The following is a 10,659-nucleotide window of genomic DNA, read 5'->3' on the forward strand; positions in this document are numbered from 1 at the left end:
CAGTCACGAACTTAAATCTGCAGGACAAGTGCCTGCAGTGCTTCTCCTTCTCATGATGGTTTACCAAGCATCTCGCCAGCCGTGGTAGCCCTGGTTTGTCTGACCAGCCGAGGGAGCCTTGCTCTGCCTGGCCAGCCTGCCATAACGGTCTGACGCATGCTCTAAAGGCAGTGGCCATGCTGGGACTGGGTTGTCTGGAGCATGACTCAGTCTCCAGCTGTGCAAACCACTTTCAACAGCAATTTAAACTCCAAACTGTTTCTTCTGAATTCACCCACCACTCGAGTCATGTAGTGTGATCTGCCATTGAGTTAATCTGGGATTAAGGTTTACTTTCTTCCCTGAGCGTCCAGGACCAGAGCCCCAGAGTGTCTGAGAAACCCAATTTCCTTTCAACAAAGCTGTTTTTTCTGAATGTTAAGAGTGTCACTGACTGACATTTTAAGAACACCCACACACATGCAGAAATGTCAAAATATCATTACACTTCCACGGGCAAATATTAATACAGACTCTAATCTATTTTTACTTGTGTCCTTTGTTGTCCCTTAGTATGATAATGAGATGCACGCACACACACACACACACACACACACACACACACACACACACACACACACACACACACACACACACACACAGCTACCTGAATACATAACTCTATGGAAGAGGAGGGATAGAGACGAACACAACATAAAAAAATAAATAAATGTATCTCTACAGCAGCTCTCAATAGCACAGCGTGCGTTAAAGGTCCGATCCAGTGAGAGCACCGAGAGGATTTGTAGAGCAGCCGTGTGAGACTGTGTCCTCTCTTCTTCTCCACCGACGGCTCACATCCACAGAAGCGGAACAGCTATTCACAGTCACCGTGTTGGAGCCGCATCCGTCTGGGGGGGGAGGCGCTACATTTAATTGCCTAATTGAAATGCGAGAGAAGCTCTCAGACATTGAAAGCTGTTTGTGTATAGCAGACAGGTAGTGCTCAATGGCCTGGCGTGATAGTCCATGGTAATTAGTTACTGTAGAGGCTGGACCACAGTGGAGAACGTGGTGCAGCAAATGGATTATCGGAACTTTGATGGATGGACACCAGAGAGGACATCGCATTTAACCTGCCTTCAGAGGACACTGTGACCCATGCACAACCAAGAAGAAGAGGAAATTCGAACTTTTTACAGAGCACATATAAAGACCAAGCTTTCCGACTTGTCTTCTTAGTTGTTATTGTTATTAATGTCAGAGAGTTTAACTGTTTGCTTTGAGTGCACTTTGCACATTCGATCTCTGACTCCAGCAGTTTGTAGGTTTTTTTGGTTAAATTGTTAACAGCAGCCTGGCAGTCTCCAGAGTCTTGAGTCCATACGCATCTCCATACGAGTCTAACAGAGACGCGTTTGCCCACAACCACGTCTGCCTGTCTCCTTCTTCTGCTCATGTCCTCCAAAATTAAACTGAGCTGTTTATCACATGAGGAGAAAACTGAGGGGAAAGAGCATTACAAAGAATATCTGCAGGCCGCGGGGGTTTGGGTTTGTAATTGTCAGATGTGAATGCACACACACACACACACACACGGGAGGTCCTTTCTGACAGGTTGGGTTGCGTCTGACCGCATCAGAGCCCATGCAGGGGAGCGGGAGGCGGAGTCCCTGTAGAGAGAGGCGGAGTCTGAGTGGAGGTGGGGAAGGCGTGGTTTAACCACAATACTGGCCAAGTGCATAGCCCTGCCCACTCTCAGAACCCGGCCCTCTCACAATGCCCATCATCACTCTCACAATGCCCATGGCATAGTGCCTGCAGGACGCCTCGATTCCACTCACCATCCTACACAGCCCATTAATGTGCATTAAATACCTTAATGGTGGTTTCAGACAGAGAGCTCCGCATGGCAGTGACACATAAAGAACGTAAAACACCAATGACACATTTGTATCGTACAAGTGGAACAGGATGCCGTAAGATCACTAGCTGACTGATTTATATTGATAGATCAACAGACAAATAAATATATAAATGTTCGATCTTTGGCAGAAAACCAAATTAGGTCATTTCTACTGGGAAATCATTCCTGGAAATCGTTTTCCTGGATTGCAAAATTGTGTGACGGTGCTTTTAAGACCTCATATAAAGGTTCAAGCCACATAAATGATGTTTACAAAAATACCACTCAACAGGACTCTGACCAGGTGTGCACACTCGGGCTATTTTACCTCCGGGGTTGGCCGACTCTCCACCAAACCTCCCACATTTCTGGTGCCGTGACCCAGCTGTGAGGCTGCCGTCAGCTGGGCTGTGAGCCAAGCCAGCGATCAAAGTCCAGCCTGCACGCACCCAAGTGGCAGATGTACAAAAACACTTTCGTCTCACCTGCTGCTGCTCTGAGTCTGCATACAGCAAAGCTCATTACACAGCACACGTCTAATGTCCCACACCTACACGCTTCCCGTTGACATGACATTTGCCCACTAAATGCACCATTCGGCTCGGAAGCCTAATGGCATAAGATGGTTGCCATGAGCAGCAAGTTAACTGTGAACTCTTACATTTGCAGCAGTAATCCTGAGCGTGAGCTGATAATCCTCATCTTTGTCAACCACAATAACCCAAGATGGTGGCCTCACCAGACTCAACAACCTCACCAGACTCACTAGCCTACCATCCAGTTACATCCAAATCAGCAGAAAACCACTAGGAAGGTGTGAGAAATCACAGTGTGGGTGTATGTTTTACTCTCTTTCTGTCTCTCTAGAGAGCCAGATCTAGGGTTAGGGTTGGGGTCAGTGTTAGGGGTTAGGGTTAAGTTAGGGTCAAACATACAAATCCCTCAGGCACATTCGTCTGACAATCACATCTAAATGACACGACGACCTTGTGCAGCCCATGACATGAAGCTCTGGGTTTCTGCCTCTGAGAGTTCAAATGCTTGACTACCAAAAACATCCTTTCACTGGGGGGAAAACACAGGAATAAGAGGGTAAGAAAGGACATTGCTACTGCTACAGCTGTGGTGGGGAGGGGAGGAGAGGGGGGGGGGGGCAAGTCAAAGAGCCCGTTAGCGTTGCAGAGATAAACGATGAAAGGACAGAGAGGGAGATTAAGAGACGACAGCATGAAATCATTGATCGAGGATTAAACAAAGGCCTAGTACGGCTCGCCAAACCCTTTCAGCCTGAGACGGTTCCTCCTGATCTTACAGAATGCCCAGTGAGAGGGAGCGGTCCACCCAGCCAGGGTCAGGAGGACATGTCCATAATGGCCCCGAGCTCCAGTCCCTGTGCTCTGCTAATGTGGATCAGTCACAGGCTGAGCTGAAGAAGCTGCCGATCTCCCTCTGACTGCACGACGAACGCCAACATTCCACTACCACAGCCAAGACACTACAGGCTGAAATGTTTTTGTTTGTTTAAACGTCCTTAGGGAGGAGAGAGAGAGAGAGAGAGAGAGAGAGAGAGAGAGAGAGAGAGAGAGATGGAGAGAGAGAGAGAGAGAGAGAGAGAGAGAGAGATATGCTGGCTTCTGATTAGTCTTTACCAATAACAGCCAAACCACATTCCCATAGCAGTTCAACATCAAGCTGTTCTACGCCCAGCCAAAACCCACATGCTAACTCACCCTAAATAACCCTAACACGCCTAACCCTAAACTTAAACCTCTACCTCAAACCCTAACCCCCAACACTAACCTACCTCACTGCCGCACTGAGGGTGTGTGGGCCAGACACGATGTGCCCACCCTGAGGTATGGAGAAGAACTTGGAGTCATTGTACAAGACGTAGGCAGCTGTGTCCAGGGGTTGAGCGCTCAAACCAAGAGCACTGTGCATACTGGCTGCACTGGCCATACTGAGCGTCTCTGTGACTGTGTTTCCACGACGCGTCTCCGTGACGCGTCTGCGCGATGTGGCCCCATGACGCCAACATCACTCAGTGCCATTTCCGACATTCCAAACGTGTCCCCGGGGGCCAGACCCGATTCTCAGCAATCACAACACGATACAGGTGGTGCCGTCGACCAAAAACTGGGACAGCTGAGCAGACAGACTAAGTAATCCCATCACCACTCACTCTAATACTTCCATAGCACTTCCCCTCATACACGCGTGTCATGAGCAGATGCCAGCTCCAATCATCCAGTCACGCCAGGGCCCAGCAGATGGGGCGCTAACCAACAGAGCCACGATGTTAAGGATAGTCGACAAACGGGGAGGATTTCTGGAATATTCATGAGGAGGCTTAGACAGAGTCCTGATTACACTGCTGTAAGGTGTAAGAGAATATCAGGACCATTACACTGCTGTAACGTGTAAGAGAATATCAGGACCATCATTACACTGCTGTAACGTGTAAGAGAATATCAGGACCATTACACTGCTGTAACGTGTAAGAGAATATCAGGACCATTACACTGCTGTAACGTGTAAGAGAATATCAGGACCATCATTACACTGCTGTAACGTGTAAGAGAATATCAGGACCATTACACTGCTGTAACGTGTAAGAGAATATCAGGACCATTACACTGCTGTAACGTGTAAGAGAATATCAGGACCATTACACTGCTGTAACGTGTAAGAGAATATCAGGACCATTACACTGCTGTAACGTGTAAGAATATCAGGACCATTACACTGCTGTAACGTGTAAGAATATCAGGACGATTACACAGCAGTGTCAACTGTATGGCAGCATGTCATGAGAGAGCTGAGAGACTGTAGCATTGCCACGGGAGACGGAGGAGACTCAGAGCAGCTGCACTGTGGGTTTATGGTTAGGGGTTAGGCATTAAGGTTAGGGGTTAGGCATTATAACTTGGGGTCAGGCGTTAGGCGTCATGGTTTAGGTGTTTACCGTTTAGGATTAATCCAAGCTGGGAGACGGAGGAGAAGACATGAGGCACAGAACAGCTGCACAGTGGCCCTGTTGGAAGATGAATTTGTGCTTGATTATTCCATCTTTCCATGTTATTCAGCACTACACCTCCATGCATCATACTGGCATGTCAGTGATGAACATTAACCGACGCTGGAATGCAGCACGGAGCGGTTGCAGCACGTAACTGTGAGATAGATGACTTCATAAGTCCACGCTGGACGCCTGAATGTGCTGGCTCTCTCGGCCCCGTGTGTGTGTGTGTGTGTGTGTGTGTGTGTGTGTGTGTGTGTGTGTGTGTGTGTGTGTGTGTGTGTGTGTGTGTGGAGGGAGGGGTGGGGGGGCACCCTCCACCCTGGGAGAAGCATAGAGTAAATCTACAAGGATTTGAGTAGCGAATATTCAAAAAGCCGAACGCCAGGGACGGAGGGGGCAGAGCGTGTGTGCGGCGACTGTCGTTTCCTAGCTACGGTGCAGACAGGCTGGAATGAACTAATCTAAATGCGCTCCAATTCAGACGGCACCGGAATGATCAATAACCCCATTAGCCGAGCCAACGTCAGCCGTGGCAGACAGGCGAGACCAGCAAACGTGCGCTCATGGGGAATATAGCCCATGATGCAACAGTGTCTACCATGTCTCCTAGTGATGCACAGACAACCCAAGCTCCAGAACAGAGCGGATAAGAGGGGCCTGGCCCTCCGGGGTGCCTGGGTTATGGTGCAGTGGTAAAAGGTGTGGCCATGCATGCAATAACGACCCTGAATTGCTTCCTTGAGGTGTGTGGGAGAAAAATGTTCCTTGTTAATGTCCTGCAATAAAGCTGATAACAGCTCATAAGAATACATGGGGTTCCAGAGGGCGTAGAAGGATCAAATGTCCTGGCTGAAGCTACAAAAATGAGACTGTAAATTCTTTCAAACATCAGACATTCCCCACACACACACACAGAACATTTCTTCACACCCATATTTAGGGTTAGGGTTAGTTAGGGCTAGCCCTAGACCACGTTTTACACGTATGTATGTGAGAAGTAAACAGGAACTCGTGTACACGGGAGAGGTTCCTCTCAGGGTTCCTGATATGTGCTGCACTTCCCTCCCCGTTGAGCAGTGACTGGGGAAGCCTCCAGCGCTCCTAGATGAAGCAGCACTTTGACTCTTTCTACTGGGCTTGTGCTACTCTCCCCTGGGCCTGGGTGAGCTAGCGTCTAGAGGGTAGAACCATAGCGATTGCATACACCCTTTGCTTTTACTAGTGCTCTCCACAGTGCCTCCAGCTCCAGACTCAAGAAACCCGCCACCATCCCCCAAACGGAGGGCTCGAGAGAGATCTACTGCGCTCATTCGCTAATTAAGAATGTCACGTTATGATATCTTGTCAAATCATAACACTCCCTGTACCAGAAGCAGCAGAAACAATAGTAGTTATAGCTGACAGACCATAAAAAGGAGGGAGGCGGGGTTAGAGGAATGAGGCGGGGTTAAAAGAAGGAGGCGGGGTTAGAGGAAGGAGGCAGGGTTGAAGGAGGGAGGCGGGGTTAGAGGAAGGAGGCAGGGTTGAAGGAGGGAGGCAGGGTTAGAGGGGAGGTAGGCGGGGTTAAAGGAAGTAGGCGGGGTTAGAGGATAGTGAGCAATACCTCTCTGAAGTGGCACCCATTACTACCAGGAAACACATGGCTGACGAACACAGCGACTCAACGAACCTGCAGTGGATCCAGAACTCAACAGGACTGGGCAGGACTTTGCCAGGATTCAACAGGATAAGGAGCGGGACCCCCCAGCATCCTGCCAGCATAACCAGCATGTTGGTTCCCTGCTGAAGCTTCACATCCCAGGATGAAACAAGCATGTTGCTGGCAGGTGGAGGAGTTTGCAGAGTGCACTTCAGTTCTGGTGTTAATAATTCCCCAATATAATTTGGGTGACATTTCATTTTTATAAAAGACTCTCTTCACATTTCTCATCAGCTGTGGACATTCAGAATTTCATTAAGTTCGTTAAGTTTTTGCCCACAAACTTTCTCTTCAGCTGGTCATTAGAAATCCATGACCTGGTCATTAGTAATCTGTGTCTGGTCGTTAGCAATGCATGCCTGGTCATTAGTAATCCGTGCCTGGTCATTAGCAATGCACGCACTTATAATATGTAGGATCCAACTTGTCTGAATGCAAATCTTTTCCCAGAAATCCTGTTTTCCACACGAACTCAGGAAAGAATTTCAGCATGCTTGATAAATGAGACTTGTTGCTATGCAGGGATGTCAGGATCTTACTACAGAACCAAGCAGAGAAAATTTAAATGAAGACACATACCATGTACAAACACACACACACACACACACACACACACACACACACACACATGCACACACACACACATGCACACACACACACACACACGCACACACACTCATCCATTATCATATCCAGGCTGTGCATAATTTCAGGAAGAGCAGGGATATTACTACACAGACCCCCACAGTAAGCCAAACTGTAAATGTCTCATCGAACATCTATAATCCGTGATGAATTGGAGGAGAAAAGGGTAAACAACATTAAAATGTCTTGAGAAACAGTTATGACATTTTGTGTGGCGAGACTTCAGCGTGCATTCTACAGCAGCTAACCACAACAACAACACACCTGGAAATATTTCCTACAACTGCTGCTAAACATTAGCCAGGCCCACAGTTATGTGAGCAGATTTGACTTTTATACAAGTCAGTTTGTAGTGGCATGGCATGAATTAGTTAGGAAACTGTCCGTTGCTTGAGCCAGTAGGTAGACCCGTTCCTAATGTCTAACGACTGATGTCCAACAGGCTGCCCCTTAACTCGTAGCGATCCTGTGTTGCTCAAACATCATTTCCATCCACCTGTGCTTGTTCTAGAGGATCAGAGATCTAGAGGCTCACCCTGGGGAGGCGGTGTGTTGGCTGGTAAGTGTATGGCGATGAAGTGCACACGGAACGCAGGCTTATCTCACATCCCTTTAAAAGCCTGAATGCTGAAGACACTGACCTTGAGCTCAGCTGTGTCAGAGGGCTCCGTGGACAGCCGGGCTTAATCTGAGCCGGAGGAGAAAACGCCGGCGCTTCTGACGAGGATTTAGTGGAATCTCTGGAGGTCTTGGACTATGTCAGGGGCTGCATACCCTTTCAGATCCGTTTCCTTGTGAACTGTTAGCCCTGTGTCATAGCCATTGAACTCTGACCTCTGTACTCTGTTCTATTCTCACTGACGGGAATGCCGTCTGTCTCCTAATTACATATGCATGTATTTACATATGCACGTGTTTTCATTTGAAGTTTAACTGCTTAAACTCTGAACTGCGGTTCAAATCTCAGTTGTAGTGCTCGGCTTACAGTGAATTGTACTTGTGCCAAGAGAATCACACTTCAAAAGCAAATAAATAAATAAATAAAGCGGAAAGTCATCAAAAAGCAGTCGCCTGTCGTGTTTACAAAGCTTGTGAAGGCGCAGCTACTTGCTGGTCCTAATGAATTAAACAGGAGAACAGCATCGCGCCATTTGTCAGACCAGGCCGCCAAAGCCCTGCAGGCTGGCAGGAGAGGCAGGCAGACGGCAGGATTCTCCACCCAGAGAAAGATTTTCTCCCAGCTGCCCTGTCTCAATCTCCTGCACCGTCTCTCTCTTCCCCACCTGGTCTCTCTTTCACGCCGTCTCTCTCTCTCCCTCTCTCTCCCACCCCATCTCTCTCTGTTTCTCTCTCCTACCCCATCTCTCTCTCCCTCTCTCCCCGTTGTGCTGCTACCTCACTGTCCCTCATCTCCATCCTGACCTGAGATGTAAAATAGACCTTTGGCCTGATCTCTTCAAGAAAACACCTCTGTGGACGTGTCCCAGTGTGGACAAACTGAGCCAGTGGAGCAGGTGTACTCGTAGAGTTGGCACATGGGGCTGAACGTCCTGCAGGCAGACCTGCACGCGTCCTGCAGACAGGACCTGCACGCAGACCTGCAGGGTGCGACAGCTGACTCATATGAATAATTAGTGTGTATCAAGTTTGATTTTTGTTTGCTCTGTTAATTGAACAGTTTTTTTTTTTATTTGAACACAACAACGATAAACACGCTCCTACTGGAACAGTGGAACTGACAGGATCTTAATTACCGTCAGCACAACAGTGTAAACTGTGAAGACATTTTTCATCTGAATAATTTTGCTGTTTGTTAGCTGATGTAATGAGAGGCCCGTCTTCCTGCAGTGAGCCCTGGGTCCTGCTCCGCCTCACATTCCTCGCAATGCAAATTTGTACAAACTGATGTCAAACTCTGACATGCAAGCGGGCCGGCGCACCCGGGACTCGTGTCACCTCAGTCACAGCGCTGAACAAACACGCCAACCCGTCACCGTGGGCACAGCCCCTCCCCCTTTGCACAGCACACAACGAATTAAACCAGCACAGAAGAACAAACCGAGGAAGCTTCTTGAACAGTGTCGTCCTACTAGACACGCTCCTCTGAAGCGTAAGGTAGAGGTTCTAACGTAATGAGGAGACACTTCAGCGTGACGCCGATGACCTCTCATTACCAGCATATGGAGATGAGGCGTCCAGAGGAGGCCAATTCCCTACGCTGTGCTGCTCAATCACGCAAACACGTCTGCACAGCTGCGGTGAGCAGGAACGCTCTGGCTGCCAGGCCTGTGTGTGTTCTCTACTGACCCTCCTGACCCTGGTGCACAGCAGGGGATCATTCTCACCAGGTTCTCAGATTCAGCTGAATGCTGGCTAACGCTGTTCTGGGATCAGCTTTGAAGGGAGCCGTAGTCTCCATTATGCTGAAGGCACTGAAGGATTTTGTACTAATGCTCGTGACAGCTGTGCCTGAAGCTCCACAGCAGGAGGGTCTGTCATTCCAGTCACGTTAAAGCCACACCGGTCCTGCTAAGCCACGCAGGAGGCTGGTGGGCGGGCCCTGCAGGACCGATAGCTGCTCAAGCGCTTGACTGGTTGCCACAATGTGGACCAGGAGCAGAACCTGGAAACACCTGGTTCTTCTCAGGGGATCTCCCTCCAGATTCAGATCCAGATACTGACTCCAGATCCAAATCCAGATCAAGGCTCTTGAGTCTAGTCCTGGAGATCACATAAAAGAATGATTGACAGAAAGACTAATCGGCACATTAATGAACTAACTGGCACATTAACAAGAACCTATTGATCTACACATCTCTAAACAATCTGAACCACAGATTACACCAAAGACTGGGAGATCAGACTAGAGACTACACCAAAGGCTGGGAGATCAGACTAGAGACTACACCAAAGGCTGGGAGATCAGACTAGAGACTACACCAAAGGCTGGGAGATCAGACTATAGACTACACCAAAGGCTGGGAGATCAGACTAGAGACTATACCAAAGACTGGGAGATCAGACTAGAGACTATACCAAAGGCTGGGAGATCAGACTAGAGACTACACCAAAGACTGGGAGATCAGACTAGAGACTATACCAAAGGCTGGGAGATCAGACTAGAGACTACACCAAAGACTGGGAGATCAGACTAGAGACTATACCAAATGCTGGGAGATCAGACTAGAGACTACACCAAAGGCTGGGAGATCAGACTAGAGACTACACCAAAGGCTGGGAGATCAGACTAGAGACTATACCAAAGGCTGGGAGATCAGACTAGAGACTATACCAAAGGCTGGGAGATCAGACTAGAGACTATACCAAAGGCTGGGAGATCAGACTAGAGACTACACCAAAGGCTGGGAGATCAGACTATAGACTACACCAAATGCTGGGAGATCAGAC

General features: G+C 48.6%; 1 protein-coding gene across 1 annotated transcript in view; it reads right to left on the reverse strand.

The window, feature by feature from the left end:
- gpc5a (glypican 5a) overlaps positions 1 to 10,659 on the reverse strand; it is a 112,314-nt gene that overhangs the window by 42,668 nt on the left and 58,987 nt on the right. The gene's annotated exons all lie outside the window — the stretch shown is intronic.

The sequence above is a fragment of the Brachyhypopomus gauderio genome, chromosome 12, assembly GCF_052324685.1.
Source record: "Brachyhypopomus gauderio isolate BG-103 chromosome 12, BGAUD_0.2, whole genome shotgun sequence".
In the NCBI taxonomy this organism is placed as follows: domain Eukaryota; kingdom Metazoa; phylum Chordata; class Actinopteri; order Gymnotiformes; family Hypopomidae; genus Brachyhypopomus; species Brachyhypopomus gauderio.